At 38.7% G+C, this 25,689-nt stretch overlaps 1 protein-coding gene and 1 pseudogene across 14 annotated transcripts in view; one reads left to right on the forward strand and one right to left on the reverse strand.

Moving 5' to 3' along the window:
• The window catches only part of GRID2 (glutamate ionotropic receptor delta type subunit 2), an 800,504-nt gene that overhangs the window by 184,126 nt on the left and 590,689 nt on the right, over positions 1-25,689 (reverse strand). The gene's annotated exons all lie outside the window — the stretch shown is intronic.
• Positions 1,928-24,784, forward strand: LOC308194706 (TATA box-binding protein-associated factor RNA polymerase I subunit A-like; annotated as a pseudogene). Its single transcript has 2 exons — positions 1,928-2,090; positions 8,456-24,784. The product of its transcript is annotated as a TATA box-binding protein-associated factor RNA polymerase I subunit A-like (transcript).

Genomic DNA, 25,689 nt, shown 5'->3' on the forward strand with positions numbered 1-25,689 from the left:
AGCCCTTGTTCTCCTGGTGGACTTATCAGATGTCTGCTGGAAATACAACACAGCAGAGGGGAAACAATCTAGGAGGTTTCTGGATTATGCAGAATTTAATTTCCTGACACAGCTGGTGAGTGAACCTACTGGCGAATGTGTCTTGCTGGACCTTTTTCTTGTGAACAGAGAAGGACTTGTGGCTGGTGCAAAGGTTGGAGGACTTCTTGGGCACAGCGATCACATATTAATAAGAGTTTTTGTTTCTCGGAAAAGTAAGGAGTGGGGATAGCAGAACTACCACCTTGGACTTCTGGAAGGCAGACTTTGGCCTATTAAGGAGACTGGTTGGCAGAGTCTCCTGGGAGGCAGCCCTGAAGGACAAAGGAGTCCAGGAAGGCTAGATGCTCTTCAAGAAAGAAATCCTAAAGGCACAGCAGCAGGCTGCTCCCATGTGCTGAAAGATGAGCCAGAATGGATGAACCAGCCTGGCTGAACAGAATGCTGTGGCTAGAACTCAGGAAGAAAAAGAGGAATTATGACATTTGGGAGAAGGAGCAGGCCCCTCAGGAGGACTACAAAGATGTCATGAGGCTCTGCAGAGAGAAAATTAGAAGGCCCAAAGCCCAACTTGAGTTTAACCTGGCTATTGCTGCTGAAGACAATAAAAATGTTTTTAGAAATACATAAACAAGAAAAGGAAGACTAAGGAGAACCTCCATCTTGTATTGGATATGGGGGGGAAACATAGTGACAAGAGATGAGGAAAAGGCTGAGGTATTTAATGACCAGTAACTAGTAAGACCAGTTGTTCTCTGTGTACCCAGCCCCCCAAGCTGGTAGATAGGGACAGGGAGCAGAATGAAGCCCTCGTAATCCAAGAGGAAATGTTTAGTGACCTGCTACACCACATAGATGTACACAAATCTATGGGGCCAGGTGGGATCCACCCAAAGGTAAATGAAGAAGCTGGTGGAAGTGCTCACCAAGCCACTGGTGATGCCCATTTACAAGAAAGGACAGAAGCAGGACCCACAGTAATACAGGCCTGTCAGTCAGATTTAGGTGCCAGGGAAGCTCATGGAGCAGATCATCTTGAGTGCCATCATGGGGCACATGCAGTACAATCAGGCGATCAGGCCCAGTCAGCATGGGTTTACGAAAGGCAGGTCCTGTTTGATGAACCTGATCTGCTTATATGACAAGGTGATGCACTTACTGGATGAGAGAAAGTCTGTGGATGTTGTCCACCTAGACTTCAATAAGGCTTTCAACACTGTTTCCCACAGCATGCTTCTGAAGAAACTGTCTTCTCAATGCTTGGACAAGTGTATGCTTCACTAGGTAAAAAAACTGGCTGGGTGGCCAGGCCCTAACAGTTGTGATAAATGGACTTAAAGTTGGAGGCCAGTCACTAGTGGTGTTCCTCGGGATTCAGTACTGGGGTCAGTTCTCTTCAATAACTTTATCAATCATCTTGATGAGGGGATTGAGTACACCCTCAGTAAGTTTGCAGATGACACCAAGTTGGGTGGGAGTGTTGATCTGCTCAAGGGTAGGACGGCTATGCAGAGAGATCTGGATAGGCTGGATTGATGGGCCAAGGCCAAGTGTATGAGGTTCAACAAGGCTACGTGCCGGGTCCTGCACCTGGGGCACAACAACCCCATGCAAAGCTACAGGCTGTGGGAAGAGTGACTGGAAAGCTGCCTGGTTGAAAGGGACCTGGAGGTATTGGTCGATAGCCAGCTGAATATGAGCCAGCAGCATGCTCAGGTGGCCAAGAAGGCCAACAGCATCCTGGCTTATGTCAGAAAGCAGGACCAGGGAAGCGATTGTCTCCCTGTACTCAGCTCTGGTGAGGCCGCACCTCGAGTACTGTGTTCAATTTTGGGCCCCTCACTACAGGAAGGACATCAAGGTGCTGGAGCATGTCCAAAGAAGGGCAATGAAGCTGGTGAAGGACCTAGAGAACCAGTCTTATGAGGAGCAGCTGAGGAAACTGGAGTTATTTATCGTAGAGAAAAGGAGGCTTAGGGGAGACCTTATTGTTCTCTACCTCAGAGGAGGCTGTAGCGTGGCGGTGGTTGATCTCTTCTCCCAAGAAACAAGTGATAGGACAAGAGGAAATGGCCTCAGGTTGTACCAGGGGAGATTTAGATTGCATATTAAGAAAAATTTCTTCACTGAAAGGATTGAGAAGCATTGGAACAGGCTGCCCAGGGAAGTGGTTGATTCACCAACCCTGGCAGTAGGCAAAAGATATTTAGATGTGCTTAGGGACATGGTTTAGTAGTAGACTTGGCAGTGCTAGGTTAAGGGTTGGACTTCAAGATCTTAGAGGTCTTTTCCAACCTAAACGATTCTATTATTCAAACACAGCTCAGTTAGCTCAAGTTGGTAATGACAAGATTAAAAACAACAACAACAAAATAAAATATATATATATATAAAAACACAAACAGAAAACTATTATTTTTTCTTAAAAGCTTCTCTTAATGCTGTCTGACACAAAGCAGTCTTATTACCAAAGATAGACTAAGCAGTCCCTGTTGACCACTCCCGACGATTACATCATTTTGGTTTGTATCAAAGGAATATCAAGGCATTGCAACAATTTGAATTGACTTTCAACTTAATGTCTGAGCTCCCATTCTCTAAACTGGGATAGATTAGTTACCTTAGCTCCTCAGGATGCCAGTACTATAGCTTTATAAGTACCTATTACAGTTTAAAATAAATAAAATTTTATGAACACTTAAGTGACAAAAGTATTTGGTTAGAAAAATACAGGACTAAATTTCAAATGGAACAGTTCAGAATGATGCTGCAGAGCATACTTTTGAATCCAGATCTTCCACCTCTTTAGAAGTTTGTAACATTTCATGTAACTCCCTTAATCAATAAAATCAGTCCTGAGCTGATCCCCTAGTGTCTGAGTATTCCTGCGTTTCCTATGTACCTCGACAGCAGTAAGACTGACCTTGCTACCCTACAGTACAAATTATTTCCCATGAAGTTGAGTTAAGCAAAAATTCACACAAATTCTATTCACATGCACCTCATATAGCACTCAATACTACACCACACATCCTATTTTATAATATTTTCGTTTCAACTCCATGGCTCTCAAAATTGCATAGTTTATTATTTGCTGACAGGCAGTTGATGCTATGGAAAACACAAGTTAAATGCCAGATTACTTTGAAGAGAAACTGAAAGCTGGTATATAACACAGGTGGAATTCTATTAGCAACAGGCGTGAGCTGGCCTGCAGAGCTAATGCAAGAGATTTCTCATCTCTGTTTTGTAAATTCAGTTCCCACTGCTGTTAATGAGAACAGCACATTTAATTTTCTTTGTCAACAATCTGATATCACAAACATGGACAAGTGAAATGCTTCTTACTCTGAATGCTGATTTATCAGATAACACAAAAGCTTATCAGTAATATGAGATTAGTTTAAGCACCATATTAAATAATGCAACAATATTTTTAAAAGGTAAATCAGACAGGAATTGCAAAAGAAATATTGCAGTGACAGAAACTGAAATAGGATGTAGATGAGTTTAGCATACAGATTGTGAGCTACACAAGTTAGCATCTATTCTATCTGTACTTTAAAATACACTTCATAAATTGCTACAGAGGCCAAAGAGATTTCTGAAAGTTTCCAGAGAGTTTTAATTTTGGCAAAAACTAATTTTAGCAAAAACTCAGATACCCTTTTTTGCAAGATTATGAACAATTATCATATATGATATCCCAGATGGTATGCATTCAAAGAAATAATGATCCAGTATTAAATATTTCATTTACACAATGAATTACCTGGGAAAATTCTATGTGATCATCAAAGATTATTAATCATATCAGGCTGATTAATTTTAATGTGAAACCACATCCATCTTCAAGAATTTTGGACAGCAGTTCTATTTTAACAGAATGATAACAACTAAACTCTGCCCTCCAAATAACAATAATACCATACCTTAAAAATAATAATACTGATGAAGAGAAATTCAGGGATCAATATGTAAGAGACAGACAAAATTTGTGACCTGCCATAAAGTGAGAAGTAATGCAAGAATTTTGGTATCACAAATAACAAAAAGATGAAACCTGAGTAAAGCAGAACATGCCTTTACTTGCCCAAAGGAAAGTTTGCTTGTTTTTTGATATGGGAACACTAAATCATTCAAAGATAATCTCAAACTCCATCTTATCAGTAATTTTAAGGCACAGCTGATGTGCATGATTAGACTTGAGAATCTCACTTCAAAGCTTGACAGAAAAAGCCACCAGGATTTGCTGGTTTTATTTCTCTTTTTGGAGCTTCTAAAAACTGCTGGAGAAGAGTATTATTGGCATAGGTTAGTTGAGATATTCCTGAAATTCTCATTATTAGAGGTAATTGGTAATAGTACCTTTTATGTAAATTACTACTTTTGCTATTTGTTATGTGGTATTATTACTGTGATTATTGCTGTTGTGTTTAGATACTTAATCAGTACTAATATTATCATCATAATGGTGACTGTGAGAAGAACTAGGAGCTCCCATTTGGTGAATTAAAATACAAGGAGGAGCAGCCTCTGTTCCTCAATCATTTCAAGATGCTGCTGTCAATCAAGTGCTGCCTTACAGTTCAACATCTGTTGGAAATATTTTCCCTTTCCAGTGAAGCTCAGCTGCAGCTCAGCTACACCATATGTGAATTTTTAGGCTTTTCTTGTTCATGTTGAAGAAATATTTTGTTTATAAAAATAAAATGATTAAGACTCTCTCCCATCTCACATGGGTTATTTAGGAATGACAGTCAGTCACTAGTGGCTTGGACTGGATTCAGATCGGTGATGTAAATAAAGGACGTTCTGTAATTTGTTGTCATTTCCTGAACCAGGCACAGTGGTGTTTTACATGTTCACATCAAGGGAAAGCATGTAATTTGATCAAGCTGCAAGTGCAAACTTCTTGGCAGAGCCTGAGGGAAAGCAATGACAATAATAAAACAGATAGGCAGGTTGTCAAGAGAAGTGAAAGTACTTTTAACTGCACACTTCTGAAGAAAATCCTGCAGTGGAGAGGCTAAAAATGTTGTCTACAACAGTGCCCCTGGCTATCTTGGAGTTGAAGGATTAGTTTACGAACTGTGGACATGTCATTACTAAATGAACTCAGATAAGAGTTAAGTTCCTTCATTCATTTAACTCTGTTTTTGGCAGTGGAGCAAATTCTCAGTGATGTAAATCGGGACGGGAGCTGTGACAATTTCCAGCACGACAGTGCCTGACCCTAGAAGTATTCATTTTGCTTGAAAAAGTAAAGACAGTTTATATGCAAATTAGATGCAGCTTTCCAGCTCTGTATAATTTGTCAATATGGGTGTTAATTTCACAAAGACTGAGCAATTTCTGTTCTAGAATAGTAATAGGACTTGATCCTACCAACCCTTACTTGTAGCAGTGATCTTCTTGTAGTGGTGGGACCGGAGGCTTAAAATAAAGACTACCATTGTGAACATTTCTGGGATAATGCACATCATACGATGCTTTCTTTTCGACAATTTCTTTGATGTGTTCCTTGATCTGGTTCAGAATAATGAGTAATATTAAGAGTTAAAATGAAATACTAGGGCATCTATTAGAAATCAGCTTTCCTGGATTTTCAGGGAGTGGTATTTTTTGCAATTGGATTAGGATGTAGATAAAAATGTGATTTTATAGGGGAAATCTGATATTAAAACTACTGTTACCTTTTCTCCTCTTCATTATAAATGGATTTATATCTGAATGTAGAAAACATTATGGAGCTTAAGCCTGTCACATGAAGCTTTTCTCTGGAGAACTTCCCCTCCTGGGAGTTTCAGGTACAAATCCAGACTCTCTGATTTATTCCCAGCATTGATAGCAATGGTCTTGATCTGCAGACTCTGCGTTTAAGGATTTGAAAAGTCTTAAAGCATCTTTAAAACCGGGGGTGCTAAATCCTTTTCAAGGTGTGTCATAAGATCATAATACAGGCTATAGGCATACTATATTTTTCCGAAAAGACATGTTTAAAAGTGTTTTCTCAGACACAACGCTGAATTATATCATTTCACCTGAAAACTACCAAAAGAAAATTATCAGGTGCAGAAAATGAGTAACTGCATTTCATTTCCATCTTCATTTCACCTTCTCCTTAAAACACTTGAATTTGTTTTCATTTTCTTCTAACCTAATAAACACTGACGTCAGGATTATCAGCTGACTAACTGAAATCTATCCTGATTATAATGTACATGTTATGAAATGCTTTTGGTAACATTTTCTAATAATCTTTCTCCAAAACAATCTGTTTATAATAAAGTTTCTAATAAAAACAATTGATACTTTTGGTTGATAAATAAGTGATACAAGTTTACATTCATAAACTTCTTAAAGCTAGGCAATTACTTTTCTAGAATTCATCTTAAAATAAAGCTTACTGTTCTGTCTGTTCTGTTTTAATAACTACTCTAAACCCTTGTATTTGGGGCTCTGACATAATTGGTGAATTAGTTAACTTAGTTAAGCACAGTCTTGTTTGATTTTGCTTTGTTTCGTTTATCCCAAGTTCTTTTCTAATATGCCAATATTATTTCTGTCCACTTCAGGTCTATCTTTCATTCATTCTTTATATCCCTTCTTTTTTCCTTTATTTCCTCTTGTCTGCTAGACACAATCTCTCCATCCATGCCAAAAGCAGTGGGTATTATTTATCAACATAATAAAAGCATGTGGTTAGACTTGGATTCTATCTACTAAAATGCCATGGATGTCTTTTAATCTGCACTTAAGAAAGTGTGGAAAGACTCGAGCGCTTTCCATAGAATCATAGAATGGTTTGGGTTACAAGGGACCTTAAAGATCATCTAGTTCCAACTCCCCTGCCGTAAGCAGGGACGCTTTCCACTAGACCAGGATGCCCCAAGCCCCATCCAAACTGGCCTCGAACACTTCCAGGGATGGGGCATCCACAGCTCCTCTGGGCAACCTGTGCCAGTGCCTCACCCTCACAGTAAAGAATTTGTTCCTTATATCTAATCTAAATCTACCCTCTTTTAGTTTAAGACATTACTCCTTGTCCTATCACTACTCTCCTGCTTTCCTGTAGGCCCCCTTTAGGTATTGGATGACCACTATAAGGGCTCCCCAGAGCCTTCTCTTTTTCATGCTGAACAACCCCAACTCCCTCAGCCTGTCTTCATAGGAGAGGTGCTCCAGCCCCTTGGTCATCCTCATGGCCCTCCTATGGATTTGCTCTAATAGGTCTATGTCCTTCTTGTGCTGGGGGCCCCTGAGCTGAATGCAACACTCCAGGAGGGTCTCATGAGAGCAGAGCAGAAGGCAAGAATCACCTCCCTTGCCTGCCTGGCCACGCTTATTTTGATGCAGCCCAGGATATGGTTGGCTTTCTGGGCTGCAAGCACACATTGATGGCTCATGTTGAGTTTATCCACCAATGCCCCCAAGTCCTTCCTCTGCAGGGTTGTTTTCAACCTATTCTCTACCCAGCCTGTATTTGTGGTTGGGGTTGCCCCAAGCCAGTTGCAGGACCTTGCACTTGGCCTTGTTGAACCTCATGAGGTTCTCACAGGCCCATCTCTCAAGCCTGTCAAGGTCCCTCTGGATGCCATCCCTTCCCTTCCGGGATGTCAACTGCACCACACAGCTTGGTGTCATCGGCAAACTTGCTGAGGGAGCACTTGATCCCGAGTCTATGTCATTGACAAAGATATTAAACAGTGCCAGTCCCAACACTGCGCACCTTTAGGTTACTTAGCTGGTCTTGAACCTGATATTCTCCTACAGTGGGCAGTTCTTCATTCTTTCAGTCACTGCCTTTGCCATTTGGGACTTGGGCTTTGTGGCTATAGCCATTGCCAGTGAAGACTGAGGCAAAAAAATGATCAGACTGGGATGATTAGAAGATGGTAACCTAGAATCATAGCACTAATGACACTTATCTGAAGTCAGAAATCATTGCTGAAATCAAAATTAAAAATAAAGTAGTTCATTAGTCAGTGCTGTATCACAAGAGAATGTTCAACTTATATCATGCCAACGATGTTAAAAACAGACAAGCAACATCTTCCAGAAAAAAAATCTTTTTCATACTCTTAATGCCACCTGACTACATGTAATGTCATTTACCAACAATAAAACAGGTAGAGTAAATAAGTGTCTGCCGGCCCACAGAATCACAGAACGTTAGGGATTGGAAGGGACCTTGAAAGATCATCTAGTCCAGTCCCCCTGCCGGAGCAGGAATACCTAAATCGTGTCAGACAGGAACGTGTCCAGGCGGCCCCGCTCCCAGCCAGGGTCAAAATGGTGGCCGCCCTCAGGCGGCGACAGTTGTAGTGGCCGTGCCGCCGCTAGGCCCCCAGTAATGGCCGCCACGCCGGCCGCTCCCCATGGATCCATGGACAGCTCTCCTTGGCTGAGGCAGGGAGTGCCCTGCTGCCGGCCCTGCACCGGTCCTGCCCGCCACAGCACTTCTACTGAGCCCCATCTTCCCATGAACACAAATTAAGCTTCAGGAAGAGCAAGGAAGCATGTTTAAATTACATTCAGGATGCCATACTACAGAAGCAGTGGAAAAGAGCTGCAGAGTTTCTGACTTTCTACACTGAGTCACTAGAGAAAGACTTTTCTACAGAATACATGGGTAAATCAGAGATTATTGGGAGAATAGGAACAGAAATTCTGTGCAACCATTCACATAGCAGCATAAGAGAGTTCAACTCTTTCAGAGATGAAAACTTCAGAAGTAAAAAGGTACTTGAAGGTTTGTTTAGAGCATGCCTTTCATCTCCTTTGTGATGGACTAATAGGTGAAGCCTACCAAAACCTGTCCCTGGCAGAAAGCTGGAGGTTTGGAGAACAAACAACTTTTCAGGATAAAGAGATGAAACTGATTCAGGCTTACAGGGGACTGCTGGACTACTATAGCTGGTCTAAGCAGAAGAACATCCTCTCAGAGTATGAGAAGGGGGGATTTGAAGACTTGTCTGTTGAATGGGAAATGCACAGTTGCTTTCGGAAGGCAGCAGTGAATTTAAAGGAGATCATTAAAATACCTGGACTCTGGGATCTCTTAGTGAAATCCTGTGTGGATTTGTTGGAGTTCTATGGAGACCATCATGAAGATCTCAAAGTACTAAGTGAATATGCCTACAACTCAAAGTTTGCGGCTAATCCCAATGCTCATGTTTAATTCTATCAGTTCCTACAGAGACATGGTGCTTCAAAGAAATCACTCATATCTGCACTCAAGATCTTGCATGATATTGTTCCCTCTCATGAAGTAATGATAGATTTTAATATCATGCTCCAAAAATCAAAGCCCCATACGGTTGTTTGAAATATCTACAGAGCACATAGTCAGAATGCAGAAAGAAATATCAAGTTTATTCTAGTACTTTTCTCTAGCACTTACTACTGCCATTGCTAGAAACAGGTCAGGTCGATTTTTAGTCTGACTTTGTTCAGCAGTTCTTGTCCTACAAAACTGGCAGATCTAAATGTCACATCAGTTCACGGAGCGTTGCCAAAAGAATGTCACCAATATTCAAACCTCGTCCATCAGCCTCATTTAGGAAACTGTTTTTATGCAGGATAGCACATACCATATGAACCTGCTTAGTCCTGCTGACACTTGAGCTTATTTTAAATAAATACATCCTCTCTTTCTCTATTATTATTTTTAATAAGGATGAAATTAAGCCTGGCCTAAAATCTTTGCCTGAATCTGACCCTGTACACATTTCCTTCTAACATCTATGCTTGAAATGTATAATCTCCATAGACAGCCTTGTGCCTTCAAAAACTATAAAACATTAAGTATATAAACCAAAATAATGTCTACCTCACTGAAACAATGTTAAATCAAGCTTAAAAGCTCAAAGGCAGTTTAAAAAATAAATAAATAAAAGCTTGATTTCTTTTAAATAGAATAGGTGAGTTGTGCAGGGAAAACCTCTTTCCCTGTTTAACCTTCTCTCCCATTTCTGCCCTCCCCTCCATTAATAGTGCTTATTTTCTCCAGGTTGCTGCACATCTCTCCAGGGGACTCCTTTTACATATGGAGCCACAGGGTTGCAGAATTTCAAACAGGGATTTTTAACCCACATTCTCTTCATTTGGGAAAACGTTAAGAGCATTTAAACAACAACAATAACAACAACAGAGGAACAGAAATATCAAAGAGGATGGAGCTAGAACTTTCAATGAGCCATGGCTGTGCTAACATATTGTAAGGATATAAAGACACAATTCTGGAGATCATTAGAAATGGCTATTTTGTTTCTTATTATTTTATTGCTCATTAAGTGAATTTTTATTTCTTTAAAAACTTATTACAGTGCTGCCATAGTAGGCAACACATACCAAATTTATGTTCTTTCATGTAGACTTCAGGCCATGTGGCCACATAACATATATTTTGCAGTCACACATAAATTGCAAGCTGTCAAATCCCTGTATCATTTATTATTCCTGCTGTCATCCCAGAGTATTTTTATGAGCCAAGACACTTTTTTGTTTGTTTTGAATAACCAGCAAAAAGAGACAGAAAATACCTAATGCAACATTCCCATTTTCCAAGACAAGTTTCACAGAACTCAGATAAAGGTGCCCTTGATGCTTCTGCAATGCATACGCTCCCTTGATACTCAAGTTTCAGTATCAACTGACTGAGCAATAAAAATGAAAAGTCCAATTCTTCTTCTAATAAACAAATAAGTAAACTTTTATAAAAATATTTACTCGCCAAAATATACTTTAGGAAAACTCTATACTACTAAATTTTCTAGTGAATGAAAAACATAAAGTTACATACCTTGCCTGCCCCTGCCCAGGTTATCACGTAATTCAGTTATCTCATTCCCTGATAAGTGCAAATTACTTAGAGAGAAGAAAAATAACGTAGGAAAAAATTCCTTGGTTCCTTGGTTACATCACACATTTCACCACCCCAGTTATTTGATCATCACATAAGGAAGCGGAACACAAAATCATGACGCACACAGATGAAAATAACAGAAATAGGAAGGGAGACAATTTAATTGACAGTGCTGAGGTACCTACTCCCGCTAGATTCCTTCAGAGGAAAGTCACTGACAGTTATTTTCAGTTGATGGGTATGGAAGTAGCTAACAGGGTCTCAGAATTATTAATTTTATAGAGACATCTCTTTTTTTTTTTTTCCCTCAAAAAGTAATGTTAGGTTAAATGTTGCCCAATTTGATTGTGGATGGTGAAATTTAGTTAGTTCTATCTTTTATTTGATTTCTGAAAAGATCCTGAAGTAGATAAAACCTACTGTATATATGACTGGGTGTCAGCACCAGCAATCCCCTTTTCTTTCCCTTCTCAAAGTGAGTTTACCTGGATGACGTTAAGTGGAAGTTCAGTTTTCTGTTCATTCTACCGATTTATCTTTTTTCATAAGTGAACACTGACCTTATCTTCTTCTCCCAACTTTTCTCCATTTTTTTTTTAAATTGCCCCATCCTTGAAAAAACAAAAACAATAACAAACAAACAAAAACACAACCATAATTTCAGCCATAACCAGAAATCCTGGCATTTCCAAGTTAATGATCTAATCAAAAAGGCCTATAACAGTAAAACAGTGCTGATAGGTAACTTGGTCATTATTCTAGCTGGCTGCATTTTGCTTGCATTTCTTCTAGCAAGCATTTCAGATGAAGTCAAGGGGCATGCAGTTCTCCCAGTCTGAATAAGAGGAGTCAGCTTTGGGCTTGGGTGGGAGATACATGAAGAAAACGCAAAGGAAATGGAAAGTTGGGTCTTCAGATACTGTTGTTTGGAGAGAGTTAAAAGTACTAGATTCTCAGCACTAAATTTACATATGCATACTTTTTTTTTTTTTTTTTACTGTATTGAGTTACTTTTCTACTGATGTTTGCATCTTACTTTTGAACACTGATTGCTTCAGAGTATCAGCCAGATGTTTGTGATGTAAAAAAAAATATATGTTTTTTATCTTTAATGGGTGGACAACATCAGCCTCTTTTGCACAGGCTGCTAGAGATTATCAAAAAGGTTATATTTTTTGTAGCAGGGACTGAACTAGGTTTTACCCACAGGCTGAAAGAAACTCTCACAGTGCCAATGTCTTTAGCCATCCATCTCGAACATAAAATCCCAATGCACAAAGAAAATGTTTGTGTAATTCTTGGATTTAGTCTGTCTTATTTAATCGGTGTAAATGTTCGTGGAGTCTCAGGCAGAAAATACTCTAAGTACTGTAAAAAGACAGATTTTACATTTATAGTAGCAATGAACCTAAGACAAGTTTACAGGACTGCAGTTCTGTCTCACAATGAACTGCTTTCACCCAAAACTATTTAAGGAAAATATATACAATTTTTCATCTACACTCAGACAAATAGAAGTGCTTTCACAGTAAACAGGCAACATAAGACATTAACAGCAACCCAAAAAGAGGATTATAAAACTACCACTTTTGACATTAATGGAGAAGGAAACACCATGATTTCATGATTAGCCATAAATGCCATGCAGCGCGGATAGTTCCTTATACAGAAAAAGATGACTCAGAATGAAACACAAAGTAAATCAGACCACAGCTGAGATGGAGAAAGATAACATAAAAGGAAAATGACACAAGAGTCAGATGTATAGTAAAACAAACACACAAACAAAAATTTAGAAAAGGAAATGTAGATAGCAGTTTGATCTCAAGACAATGTTGAATATAAGTGCACAGCATCAGGATGCCCTAGGACCACTAGCCAAGGATGAAGTCACAGTGAGTGCTGTATCAAGCAGGGCAGATTGCCCCATTCCACCATGCCAGAGGCTGAAAACAACCATAAAAAATGTTGCAAAAAGATGGGGCTAGCCCTCTGCTCCCCACTTCACAACAACCCAACCCAAAGAGTTAGCAGGCAGTGACCTTGGCTGCAGCATTATAAATCTAGGTTTGACACGTTTCTCCCCTCCCCATGTTGAGGTTACCATCCTTCTCTTGCCATGAAGGACCTTGCTTAATCCTATTCTGGAGTGGATGCCAGACACCTGGCTTTCTTTTTAGCTAACACTTTACTTATTTTTGGATGTCAGTTCAAGATTTGTGGACAAAGCTAGAGTGGCACCTGCAGCATTCCTCACCCTCTTCCTTAGACTCTTCTAGGCACTGCTGCCAGAAACCTTTCTCTTTCTGGGGGGGAAAAGCATGCACCTGGTGGAGCTTGAGAGTATTTTCTGCCTAGCTGGTACCCTCTCTCTTTGCCCTTGCTACAGTTTTCTGGTACACAAACCATCTATATCAGCCCAGTATGTAGATTATCTTCTGAATATTTTACTAGTAAAAACAATTGCACTGCAATATCTTCCCCCACAGTTAACAAGTGATTACGAGTGTTCAGGAGCTGTTATTATTAGCAGTAGGACAACGATTACTCAGTGAAACAAAACTGACCACAAACGTGTGTTTGTGCATACAGCCAGACACACCAGAGAAGAGCATCGAGGGTGGATGAGTAAAGAACAGGGGAGAATAAATGAAGATAAGATAAAACCGTATATTAAGAAATTAGGCCCTGGGCAATGTCAATTTTCATAACATATTAAAAACAATTACAAACAATGAAGACCTTTGAAAAAGCTAAAGGAGTATAGTTGATAACTATATTCCAGCTTCCATCAAAATCAAGTTTCTAGGATTGTGATTTAAAGCATTTGACTTTACTCATTCAGAAATATGGTGGTAAATGCCTGTAGCTAAATATTGTAATTATTACTTATGTGAGTACTCTCATGGATTTCAACCACTGAAATGAAACCACTGAAGATAAACAAACGAATGAGGACATGTGAAAAGGAGTAGTGTTACACACCTACTTCTGATTATACTTTAGCATTTCTGATGTGCTATGCTACAGCTCAGTCTTAACGTTATGAATTAGGGGCCAAAAAAAACCAGTGTCTCAAATTTGTTTTAATGAAAATTTACATGAACGTAAGTGTCCATCCATACACACATACGCATATATTAGTACACATTTGACGAACATAAGAAGCCAAAGACCTGTGCTTAGAAAAACATGGCCACAGATTTAGAGTGCTTGCAGTTCCAGGTACTCAAATTTCCATAACGTAGGCCTGATTTTTTTTTAATATATTTTAGAAGTTCTACAGAAAGCCAATATCAACTGAAACCAATGCCTTGTTAGATCAATCCTCACTGGGTAAAACAAGTCTGTCATTTTACATCCAGAGGACAAAACATACAGCTTTTGACCTGTAAGAAAAAATCAAAAATCTCTAGCAGTATCCACAGATTTGTAGTTTTTTTTTATTATTATTTATTATTACTTTATCTATAATAAGCATGGAACAAGCAAGACACTGTGCATAGATCAAGTGAACTTGGGACTATGGTATCCACAGAGACAAATTTCTCCTACCTTTCTTCTACCCATGTCATATAGTCGGAACTCACATCCAGGAAATAGTGAAAAGGAAGAGGCCAGGTTGTCAGTAACCAGAAGAAAAAGAAAGAGATAGAAAGATTATTCCCTACATAAGCATTGAGGGGGGTAAAGAAGAAATAGTTGAAGAAGAAAATGAAAGGGACCTTGCAAGGCCATCTAACTTCATCAGTTTCTATAAGGCAAAGTTCTTTGTATTAGATGCACTTTAGAGCAGAGCTTTGGCTCATCTGAATGCATTAAATGAGTGCACTAAGCAAACTGCAATTCAGAATCAGAACACAACACGATGCACTCTATTTTACAGCTCCATGTGACCTTACTGAATGAAGGGGTTGGCTTCTGGCTGTTAAATGTAGACACATTTCTTTAAACACAAGTCCAAGTAGTTTAGAGCATACTGTGACTGGATGCACTGAACAGTAAGCAAAATATTTTCCTTTTTCTACCCAACTGGTTTCCAAGGATTTTTCCCACTAAGCATCAGGTCTGAAGGCACTCTATTAGTTTACACCTAAGAACTGAGTTAATCTGTTAGAAAAATTGTGATCAAAAGCATATTCAGCATTGTTCCTTCTCATACTGCATAATATTCTAGTCTGATGAATGGAAATGTCTAAATGAATCAGGCTTGCTTATTAAAATACTTCATTCAGTTAGCAGGAACACATTACTTGATTCATTATAGTCCCGTGGCACTTCAGGAGCCTACAAGTGCTGTATTATAATATTTAACAAAAGATATACTATTTAAATGAAGTATTTGTGAATAGGTCAGCAGTGATTTGTTGGAAGTGTCTAAGTATAAGCATAGTATTTGCCCAGTGACACTTTATTCCTTTTGGTATAGGATGAAAGTGTAAAATACATTTTAAAATCTTCAATTATGTTGCAAGTTGCAGAATTCGTCACTGGCATTATTAGCCTGACATTTATCCTTTTGTTCAAATAGCTCTGTTTAATAAAATGTCCATATCTTTTTTTCACTACATAGCTTTCCTATGCACTCGAGGCTTTAAATGCATTTTAAATATTAGCAAAGCTTTCATTAAAATGCAGAGACAAGGGTGGGGATGCTAATATAAAAGGCTTTATTCTGTCTCCTTTAGTTTTATGTGGAAGTATTAATCAAAACCTTCATTAATATTGCATGAATTCAGAGCCTTGGCACAACTGGAATGCACATTACTTCTTATTTATATTACTTTTACTTCAGGGTACCCCATTTAACAAAAAATTTAGGAGTTGAAGGATACTTATGCACATACAAAAAATGCTACATGGCAGTTAGACAAAACTCACATTCCAGGAAAACTTTTGGATTTACCAAAAGAAAAATTGAAATTCAGTAGGAGTCTTGAGGAGCAATTCCAAAAATATGTGATTGAGATGATGACTTCATCTGGGAGAGATTTATTATTCCGTGCTGAAGATTTACAGTTAAGGTTTCCTTCTTTACTTTCAAGAGTTGGGGGAAAGAAAATAACGTTGCACTGTTCATAGATAGGAACATCCAGGAAACTGGGAGAAGTTAAACAGAATTAGCAACAGCACTGCTAAATACAAAATTATGGGGGGAAACAACACACCTTTTTTAAGATTAAAGGCGCAAATAACAGAAGTTGTCACAGCATATGAGGGAAAGGTTTTCCCTAGATACATACTGTTCAAGGACAAAAATGATAAAGGAAGAGTTTCATATTAACAGGAAATTACTAATATCTGGTCTCTGTACTAATCTCCTGGGATCTGTGCTGTATGACATATTCATACATGATCTAGATATTTCAGCTCTAAAAAAGACAGAAATCACTAATTTTGAAAAATACAATGTGAAAAAGCGACCTTCCACGGGAATTCTGCTGCTGACTGCACTGAGATCAAAATCTCATTTTTGTATTTGAACAGGTAGATAAGAATTTCACTAAGAAGTTTTTTTAGAATCAAAGGAAGAAGTGCCATGCACATGAGATGTGTGTACATCACATGACATGAGATCAGGCTTTTAATTGTGAAAAAATGCACAGTGGACAATTTCTGTAAGATAAGTAGAATGCAGAAAAAGTAGAATGCAGAAAAATGAAATTGCACAGATTTTTTTTTTTTTATTAATATACACACGCATCTTTCTGGATATGATATATTTAACTCCAAACAGCAACACAAAAATGAAGAGAGAGATGTGAAAACCAGAATTAATCTGTAAGCTCCAGTCAATATTATGACTGCACCGAGAACCAAATGATATAAGCAATCATATTAAAATTTATATTCATGGTTCACTTGTATAATGTAGACCTATCATTATTCACTATATGAATTTTCTAAACAATGTCTCCAGCTATTTGCATCTACTAGAAGCCACTTAAGCATTTTCATTATATGTATTACCTCCAGTGAAGTTACAGGATTTTGTTTTTTAATTTTATTTTAAGAGTCGTCAAATGGGAATACAGAGCTTTTCATTTTCGGTGCTTCTATTTGTTTTTGGCAATCCTCTAAATGAGTAAAGTACAAACGTGATCCATATTTACACTGGATGATGTAAGGCAGCTGCTTAGCTCATACTCAAGAGATAAAAAATAAAATGAAATAAAACTGCTTGTATTCGGCCTTTTCCAGGACTTTTTACGAAGAATCAAGTTACTAAGTATGGGTTTAACTGCATTAATGTAACACATGGATATTTTTCAGTTCAGAACAAGTTTATGTTTGCCTGCAAGTCTACACTGTAAATATAATGATAGAATTGGATGAAATCTCCATCCTAGAAAACAAAAAGGAAACTACCTTAATAGCGTTTTCTTTTGAAAAACTAAGCTATTATGATAGTGTGAACATGGTAATTAAGGGAAAACTCAGAAACTAACAAAATTTTAGATTTACATAATTTTCCTTAGTTTACGAAAGATAAATGAAACTTTCAAACCTGAAATCAGCACCACATTCTACAGCACATTAAATTTGCTTTGCAGTTTCTGTAGTATAGCTGTCTGACTTCTAAGGCAGACGTTCAATGCAATAAATTTACAGGCAGCAGCTTTAAATTTTAGTGAAGAAACATATCCAAGTACTGTGTATGCTGAAAATGAAACTAAAAATATCTTATACAGCACATTGTGCTGTGTAAAATTTGCAGAATTTGTCATTTTAGATTGTTTTTGTAATCTCCAAACCAGAGGTTACTCTAATTCAACATATACACAATTTCCAATGTTTAGGGGTAGGAAGGTATATTTCAAGAAGAGACAAGACAGAAAAGCACCTTACACTTACTCTGATAAAGGTTCACTCCAACTCTGTACATTCAGAATTGGAAGGGGCTTGAGGGGTCTCCTGTCTGAAGAAATTACAAACTGTGTGGAGAACAATCAATGTCATGCTCCAGTTCAAGCTCCTGCCTTTGCCCAGCTATTTGGGAACCCGTTTCCTGGTGTCTTTTTAATTACACATCAGAGACTCCATGGTAATGTTCATACCATTCATGCACTTAAAAGTACTTCACCCTTCTGCATTTAGTGACAGCCTAGCAGACAGAGAAATGAAGCAAAAAAAGAAATGTGAAAAAGATGCAGTATTAGGACTTAGGAAAGATGTATTACACCCTAAAACACTGGCTATTTCTTTCTTCAGTCAGAATAAAAACACATTAAAGTGTATTCACATGGTAAATAAATTAAAACACAACAAATACTAAGGCCAAGGAATATGAAGAGCCAAAGTTCCCATTAAACCCTATCTATATCCATATGTATACAAAAACTGGTTTCAGCTGCCAATGAAGAAGCCACGATACAGGTGTGTGGTTCACACATGTTCATCCTGTAAATTCTGGGAAGCACAAAGTCTATGGTACCTAGCTCCCCCCTTTTTGAGTCAAAGTTCAGAAAGGAAATGTCTCCTCTCTGGTCTGGACTATTAACTTACTCAGCCTGATGATAACAATGTTGGTTACACTCACTATTCAATACCTCCTTGCCTCTAATACTACCACATGGGTACGAGCACCATGTTGTAGTTCTACAAATACTCGTTTTCTCTTTATATACAGCAGGTGTCTGCCCCCGTGTTTACATCTCGTAAATGGTGTAATCATATATGTGCCCTTCTTTGCCATTTATCCAAGGTTTCACTATATATCACAACAAACTTAACGGGCAACAGCTAATTATTAGGCCAGATAGTTCAGGTGATCAGATCAGTTCCTTAAAAATAGTAAGAAAGGAAGAAAAAAGCCCCACACATAACGGTGTCTACTGAGGTGTTAAGCTGCACAGAAATTGCAGACAGGACAAGAATAGGTTTGATTAGAAGCTATGATATGTTCATGAATCCTGCAGGGAATCTCTGGTACGCACAATGCATCCTTAGTGCAAATCAATACAGACAGTCTGACAATGGCCCTCGAGAATGGAAGTGCAATCAAGCTGCTGCTCCAAAAGACACAGCCAGTCCAGCAGCGAGCATCCAGGTTCTCTGCTCCCAGCATCAACAGGAGTGAAAATGTCTTCTGATAATTATGACCATTTGAATGATTTTCCCTGTTAAATAGGCTGTGAAATTCAGGAAGATATTCTGGATTTTGCCTTATAATGGCACAATTACTCATCGTTAGAGCATAGTAGCACCATTGTGGGGAGCCGCTAGCAAACATCAGCCTCACAAGCTGCAGATGATGTCTAATTTGAACAGAAGTTGTGAAGTTTTCCCCATATCAGCTTAGCAACTTCAAAAACCCACTTGCATAATCATGAAGTCCTGCAGCAACTTTTTTTTTTAAAGACAGAAGTTACAAAATGAAGGCACATACACATCTCCCAAACCCCCAAATGTTATTTTCAGGTGCTCAGCTGTAATTGTGTAGGCTCTGTTCACTAAAGAACAGTAGGTGGACAGTCATTTTTACAACATTTACTCATTTATTTCTCAACACAGTGTCTAGAGTTATAGTTCCTTCTATGAAAAATCTTCTGCAGTCTCACTAAATCTCTCCGTAACATATGGTCCTAACCCTACTGTTTTTGAAACAGAATGGGATTGGGAGAGGAGAGAAGTTAGATTCAGTGCATAGTTGCAAAGGAAAATACCCTTATGTTTAAAAGGTCAGTGAACTTCTAAAACGTAGTTTGCAGTCCACGTTAATTCAGGACCTTGAGTTAAATGTAAATTTTAAAAATAGATTGAACTAATTCCCTCCATTCCCTGTTCTCTGTAAACTCGAATGCAATTGAACAAGCAGAAATTAAAATTGAAGGAAAAAAAAGCCTACTGCTACCCTGATAACCACATTTCTGCCTCAGAACATTGATTTTTAAAGGTATTTTACTGGCATTTTAAATGCTGGTAATTATATATAGGCACACTATTGGCAGCAAGCTCTGCTCCTGCAGACCAAGCGAATAAAGATATGAGAGCTTTCATCTGCCTTTGCCAGAGATGGTCACAGTGACTGACTGACCCCATCCTTTTGTCCCCCAGCTTGAATAAGTGTGCTGGGAATGAAAGTCAGGAGGGGCACCTCTGAGATCACTTCAGACACACCCAACGTGGATGGTTCAAGTGAACTGCTTGCACCCAGGCTCTTACATCATGAAGAAACATGTGACGAGAGGCACGATCCCCAAAGCAACTGAAATGAGCAGAGAGTTTCCCAGGAATGTACTGAGCATGATTTCTGCACATGTGTGATGGTGTGCTTCCTCCCAGACCTGGCTTATTCACAGCATCTGGGCTAAGCAGATAACAACCAGTGGCAGTCGTGGGAGATTTGTCCACTTTGTGATGGCTGCATCCTGAATTTGGGGGAGACCAAAGACAAATAGCCAAGGACTAATTTGAGCAATGCCCCCCCCCCCCCCCCCATCTGATCAGAGTCAAGTTTGGAAGAAATTATCATCTGTAGGCAAATATGACCATAAGTCAACCACCTTACCCCATAAACAGTGAGCAGCCCAAGAGCCCTTTGATCAATTCTGACATGACAGCAGGCTACACGCCAGGACCTCCCCTTGGGCAGTGATGCCTCCCAAGGTTACTTCTGCCTAAGTGGTAAGAGAGGACCCTTATCACTACAGATAGCTAGTTAGTGGGCTGGGAAAGTAACAGCATCCTAATGCACTGTAATGCTGTGTTGTGATCACACTTTATAATCTTAGCTAAGTAGCATAGAGGATGGGTGTAATGCATATAATCCTTTAGACATAAACCATTGACCCACTCTGGGACTAGGGGTGGATTCAGTCACACCTAGGTTCCTTTCCTCTTTGGTTCAAGGAGTTTAGAAAGCAAGGGGTGAGGCAGCTGTAGATACTTGGTGATAATAAGTTAGATGCTCAAATTCACAGGACATAGAAAGCACATTTGTCTTTAAGCAGGTACTTATTTCTACGGTGAAAAACACTCAGGAAACTAACCAAGAAATCATAAATGAATATATAATATTTAAAATTCTCTTGGATAAATCATCCTTGGAGCTTTATTGACCATACAGTTCTGAACCTTTTGTTAAGTAGATTAAATGCCTCTAATGTTGTAAAAATGCCTTAAATGTGACTACTTGTGTACCTAAACTTAGGAGCTCAAATCTTTAATTGGACATTTAAATTGTTCTTTCATCCTGAGAAGCTTAAGACTCTTAGCTCCCATTACCTTCAGAAATTTAGATTTCAACACTATACTAGACAAAAACAAACAAACAAACAAAAAACCCTCTCCATGCTTCTAGTGTTTTCATCAAGTATACTTTCAGTGTGGGATTATATTTCCCTCTCCAAGGAACAATTATGTAAATAAAATTAACATATATGTATTTATTTACATTACACACACAAAACAGGGCTAAAATCACTTTTACCCAGAATATGATTGTTTCATTTCACAAAACATCTTGATTTTTTCTTTTTTTTTTTTTTCCCAATTACTGATTTATTAATTATAGAAATGTCCTGCCACAAGAAAAAATGGGAACTTAGAGTATGTGGACTTTATTTATTTATTTAGTACATATTCTGCCACACCATTTTTAAAGTAGCCTGATGAGTCATACATATATGAAAATTTATACATAAAAGGAGTCTAGTGTATCTTAAGGTTCTCAAGAAGCTTTTGTGAATCTTCTGCAGATAGTCTTGTTGGAAGAACGAAAACGAAATGAAACATTCCAGTAAAAAATATATATGTATTTGTGTGTGAAGAAGAACTCTATCAAGGCTAAAGGAAACCAAAAACAGCTTACAGCAAGGATGATCTAGCACAAAGAATAACTAAAGCCAATAGAAAAATCAATCCAATATTCCACAGATATACAGCTCTCAGTCTAACAAATCTACTAATGCTCAAACATCAGGGACAAAATTTGAAGAGTAAACATTAATGAATACCATGCGGCTGAAAACATAAATCTGAAACAGAATGGAAATGACCATAAGTGATATCCAATTGTGACCAGAGACCACAGCACAACATAAGATAAGAATGTAAGATAAAACAATCTCCTCCTCATAAATCTGTTGTCAGGACCAATGGGAGCTCTAATGAACTGCTCCATCTAAGCGCATAACCAAAAATATACGGCAAGTGACGCTCTTCTAATTCCCCATCCAAGTCACTTGGATCATTACACACTTACATTACAATGATAAAAGTCAGGTAAGTGACTTATCCAGAAGAACAAGAGAAAAATGCACTTTGATAACTTCCTTGAGTGTATCTATCTATCAGCACATTAGGGAAGGACAAAAAGAAGGAAAAAACTGATGACACAGAAGTATTGAGTCAAAAAACAAAGGACAAAAGTGCTAGAGGTCAAGAAAAGAGAAACCAAGAAGGGAAATGGTTCCCTGTGAAGTTATTAATCAGAGAAGTTAACCCCCAGGCACAATTTCCTGTGACTGTCTCAGGCATAATCTATTCGTTATTGCTATAAAGAACACTGCGATGGCAAAGCTCTGAATACCTAGTCCTCTAATTTACCACCAGAACTTGGAAAGAGAGGATATGGGGTGACCTTCCATTCGAAGAGGGCTCAACAGAAAGAACAGCAATAAAAACAAAAGGAGAGCCCAGTAATACACACTGCTGCCCACAATCAGTCTGTGAGCCTTTTGCAGAGCTGCAGCAAGCCATCCCTCCCAGCAACTTAGGCACTCTCTGAATTAGAGATTCCCAAAAGATATATGATGTACAGTAGGAAAGAGCCTCAAGGCTTTAGAAAGATAGAAGGAACTGGAGGCAAAATTCCACCTTTGGGGCATTTGGGATTTCCAAGCATCCTTTATTTGACTCTGGGCAATCTATTTTCACACAGATAGCTCTACATTGCCTATCCCTTTATAGGCAAACCGTAGGCCACCTGTTTGTGTATGCCTGCACCCATACATATGTATGCATGCACACATAGTGATGAGCACCTGGATGATCATAAAATGAAGTAGTGTTTGCCAAAAAACTCTCATCTCCCCTAGGTCCCCCTAGTGCTCTGTGCTTTAAAAGAGGTGCAATTTAAAGGCACTGTAACTATTCCTATGTAAATAAGATATACACATGAAAAAAATATTCTAGTCTTAAAATTACAATCAGGAACTGCACTGAGAATTCTTTCCATTTGTTGAATTACAGAGAGAAGTCTGAGGGCAGTGGCCATAAAAGACTAAAAATAAATGTTTCTTTCAGATTAGTTTTTCAGCTTATTGGGAAGTCACTAGTAAAAGCAGGATGGTGATCTTTTAACTGTGTAAAACTGTAGCAGGGAGTAGAGGAGTTATCCATATCCTGGTTTTGGCATTTCACACTGACTAGGTGTGCTTGGAACATTTGGATGGCAAAAACAAAACAAAAGAAACACTGAAAGCTGGCACAGGAAGCTGCCATACTCCTTCCCCTCTCATACTTCTCACAGAACAGCTTTTCTTCCTCCCAGCTCTTCTGTTCCCACATTAATAGGGGCACAGGAAAGCAAACGTCCTTGCTGTTGTATCACCTAATCATATCAGAAATTAAAATGAGAGAGGAGCAGAGCTTTGCCATTCCGTACCATGCTTGAAGTGCACCAGCCAGCCAGGTTTGTATTTCCAAGTTCCAAGTAGCCTTTCTACTACTAAAGAAATAGTCAGTAGAGAATACCAGCTAGTCACAAATCTGTCTCCTTAAACAATGCAATTGGGGATGGGACATATCCCACAAGATTGAGTTAAAATAACAACTACACAAGAGAAAAAGCAGGGAACTGCGTGGCAGCCCTGAGGCACTTCACAACACCATGTACCAAGATTGCTGCATCAAATATACTGAATTTTTAAAATGTGTCATGATTCCTCTCTTTCTGCTGTGCTGAAAGAGATATGATTATTTCCCCTTTCAGCAAAGACACACAAGAAAAAAATTAATAACCATTTCTCGACCTGGTTCTTGAATTGTTTTTGCTCCTTCTAATTTCCTGCCAAAGTGTGTAGCCAGTTTGCAAGGTGACATTTGCAGAAGCTCCTTACAGATTGATTGGCTCAACTGCTGGGGAGCTGAGAGAATTCTTATAAAGCATGACCTTCATTTGTTATCAAGTCAGACCTGATGATATTGCCACATGCCAGAAAAGCCTGCTCCCCACTAGATGCTCGGAGAGGGCCACTACAGAATACAGACCGTAAGCACAGCAGCAAACAATGGGCTGTGTGATCTGCAGAGCTCCTGATAACCCTCGGGTGAAAAGTCAGGTCTTGGTGCTTTATACTCAATGCAAGACAGGAAAGGAGAAAAGCAAACTTTTCTTGGAAGACAACCTGCATAGTAACAAAGCCTTATGTGGAGGGCAATAGTAACTTTAGAGGGAGAGGATTTGCATGTTTACTGCCTACGAGCATCTGCAGGCTCTCCTTGCCTTTCCACTGGGTTTCACCTTCCAGTCAGCCTTTCCTTTGGAATTTGCTGCACTCTTGGCTTAGCTCAAACTTTCTCACACTGACATGTCTACTACATGTCTACACCCTTTCAAACCAAGCAGCTTGTGACAGGGGAAAAAGCCAAATCTGTGTTTCCACAGAACAAGTCATTGATCTGAAAAAACAGATTAATAATTTTGCTATGCTACCAATATAGACAAAATATGCCTTAGTATTTCTCAGAAAAAAAAAAAAAGGAAAAAAAAGAAAAAAAAAAGAGTTTCTGGACTCCAAACAGCTTAAGTGGCTCTGGACATATAACAATTTTTTCTTTTCTTTTACTTCTTTGGCTTGAAAAAAAAAAATCTCAGCAAAAGATGAAATGTGTTGGTTTATTTCTGTCCATTCACCCCTCCATAAACATTGCCATAACACAAACTTCCTGGAACAGAAGGCAGAACATAGCCTTGATCAAAAAAGATCCCTCTGGGAGTTGCAAACTATTTAGACAAAATCCATTGCATTTATAAATTGTTCACAGCCTTTCTGAACCAATAATGCCATCATTGAAGAATTTGCTTGATTACTTTGAAGTGAAACACAGAATTGACTGAAGCTTAACTACAGTCCTTGATTTAATCTAATCAGATTTAATCATGGCACAGGAACTGAAGCTCATGTTTTTGTTGTGTGCTATACAACACTTTTCCTACTAGTGTGTGGTTAGCAAATCTGTCATGGTTAAGGCTCCGTGTATGACTTCTCAGTGCTCCCAAACATTAGGCAGAAGCTTAGCTCCAGTGGTAACTCAGGGAGCTTGCAAAACTTGGTCATTTCAGACATTTGGAGGAGGTAGGATATTGATAGATTTTGGAACTAAACTGTGCACTTAGCTAGCAAATACCTCCAAATACCTTTCACAGCTTTGAACTGCCTTCTAAAGCAGTGCCTCCCTCTGCATATTGTAGAGGGAGATTACTAGGTAACATACGCACTTGGAATAGCTGTCTAAAATTGATAGGTTTTAATAAAGTAGTGACAAGGTCATCGTTCCAGCAAGCAAGTAAAATTTCATTAGCTTTTTCACTGCTCATGAAACACACAGATTTTGCTTAAGATATTTCTTGAATTTTTGTACACATTTATGGAAAAGGACATATTACCATGATGTTTGTATAAGATTAAACCACACAAATAAATAGATATTCTTATACGCATGTGTCCACACATCACAGACCAAAGCAATGAGCTGACTCACAAACTTCAAGCTGAAATAAACAGTACACCCATCAAAAGTTTATGGATGCCTATTAATCCACAATATCCCAC

This window comes from Anser brachyrhynchus (genome assembly GCF_964034855.1).
Source record: "Anser brachyrhynchus genome assembly, chromosome: 4".
In the NCBI taxonomy this organism is placed as follows: Eukaryota; Metazoa; Chordata; class Aves; order Anseriformes; family Anatidae; genus Anser; species Anser brachyrhynchus.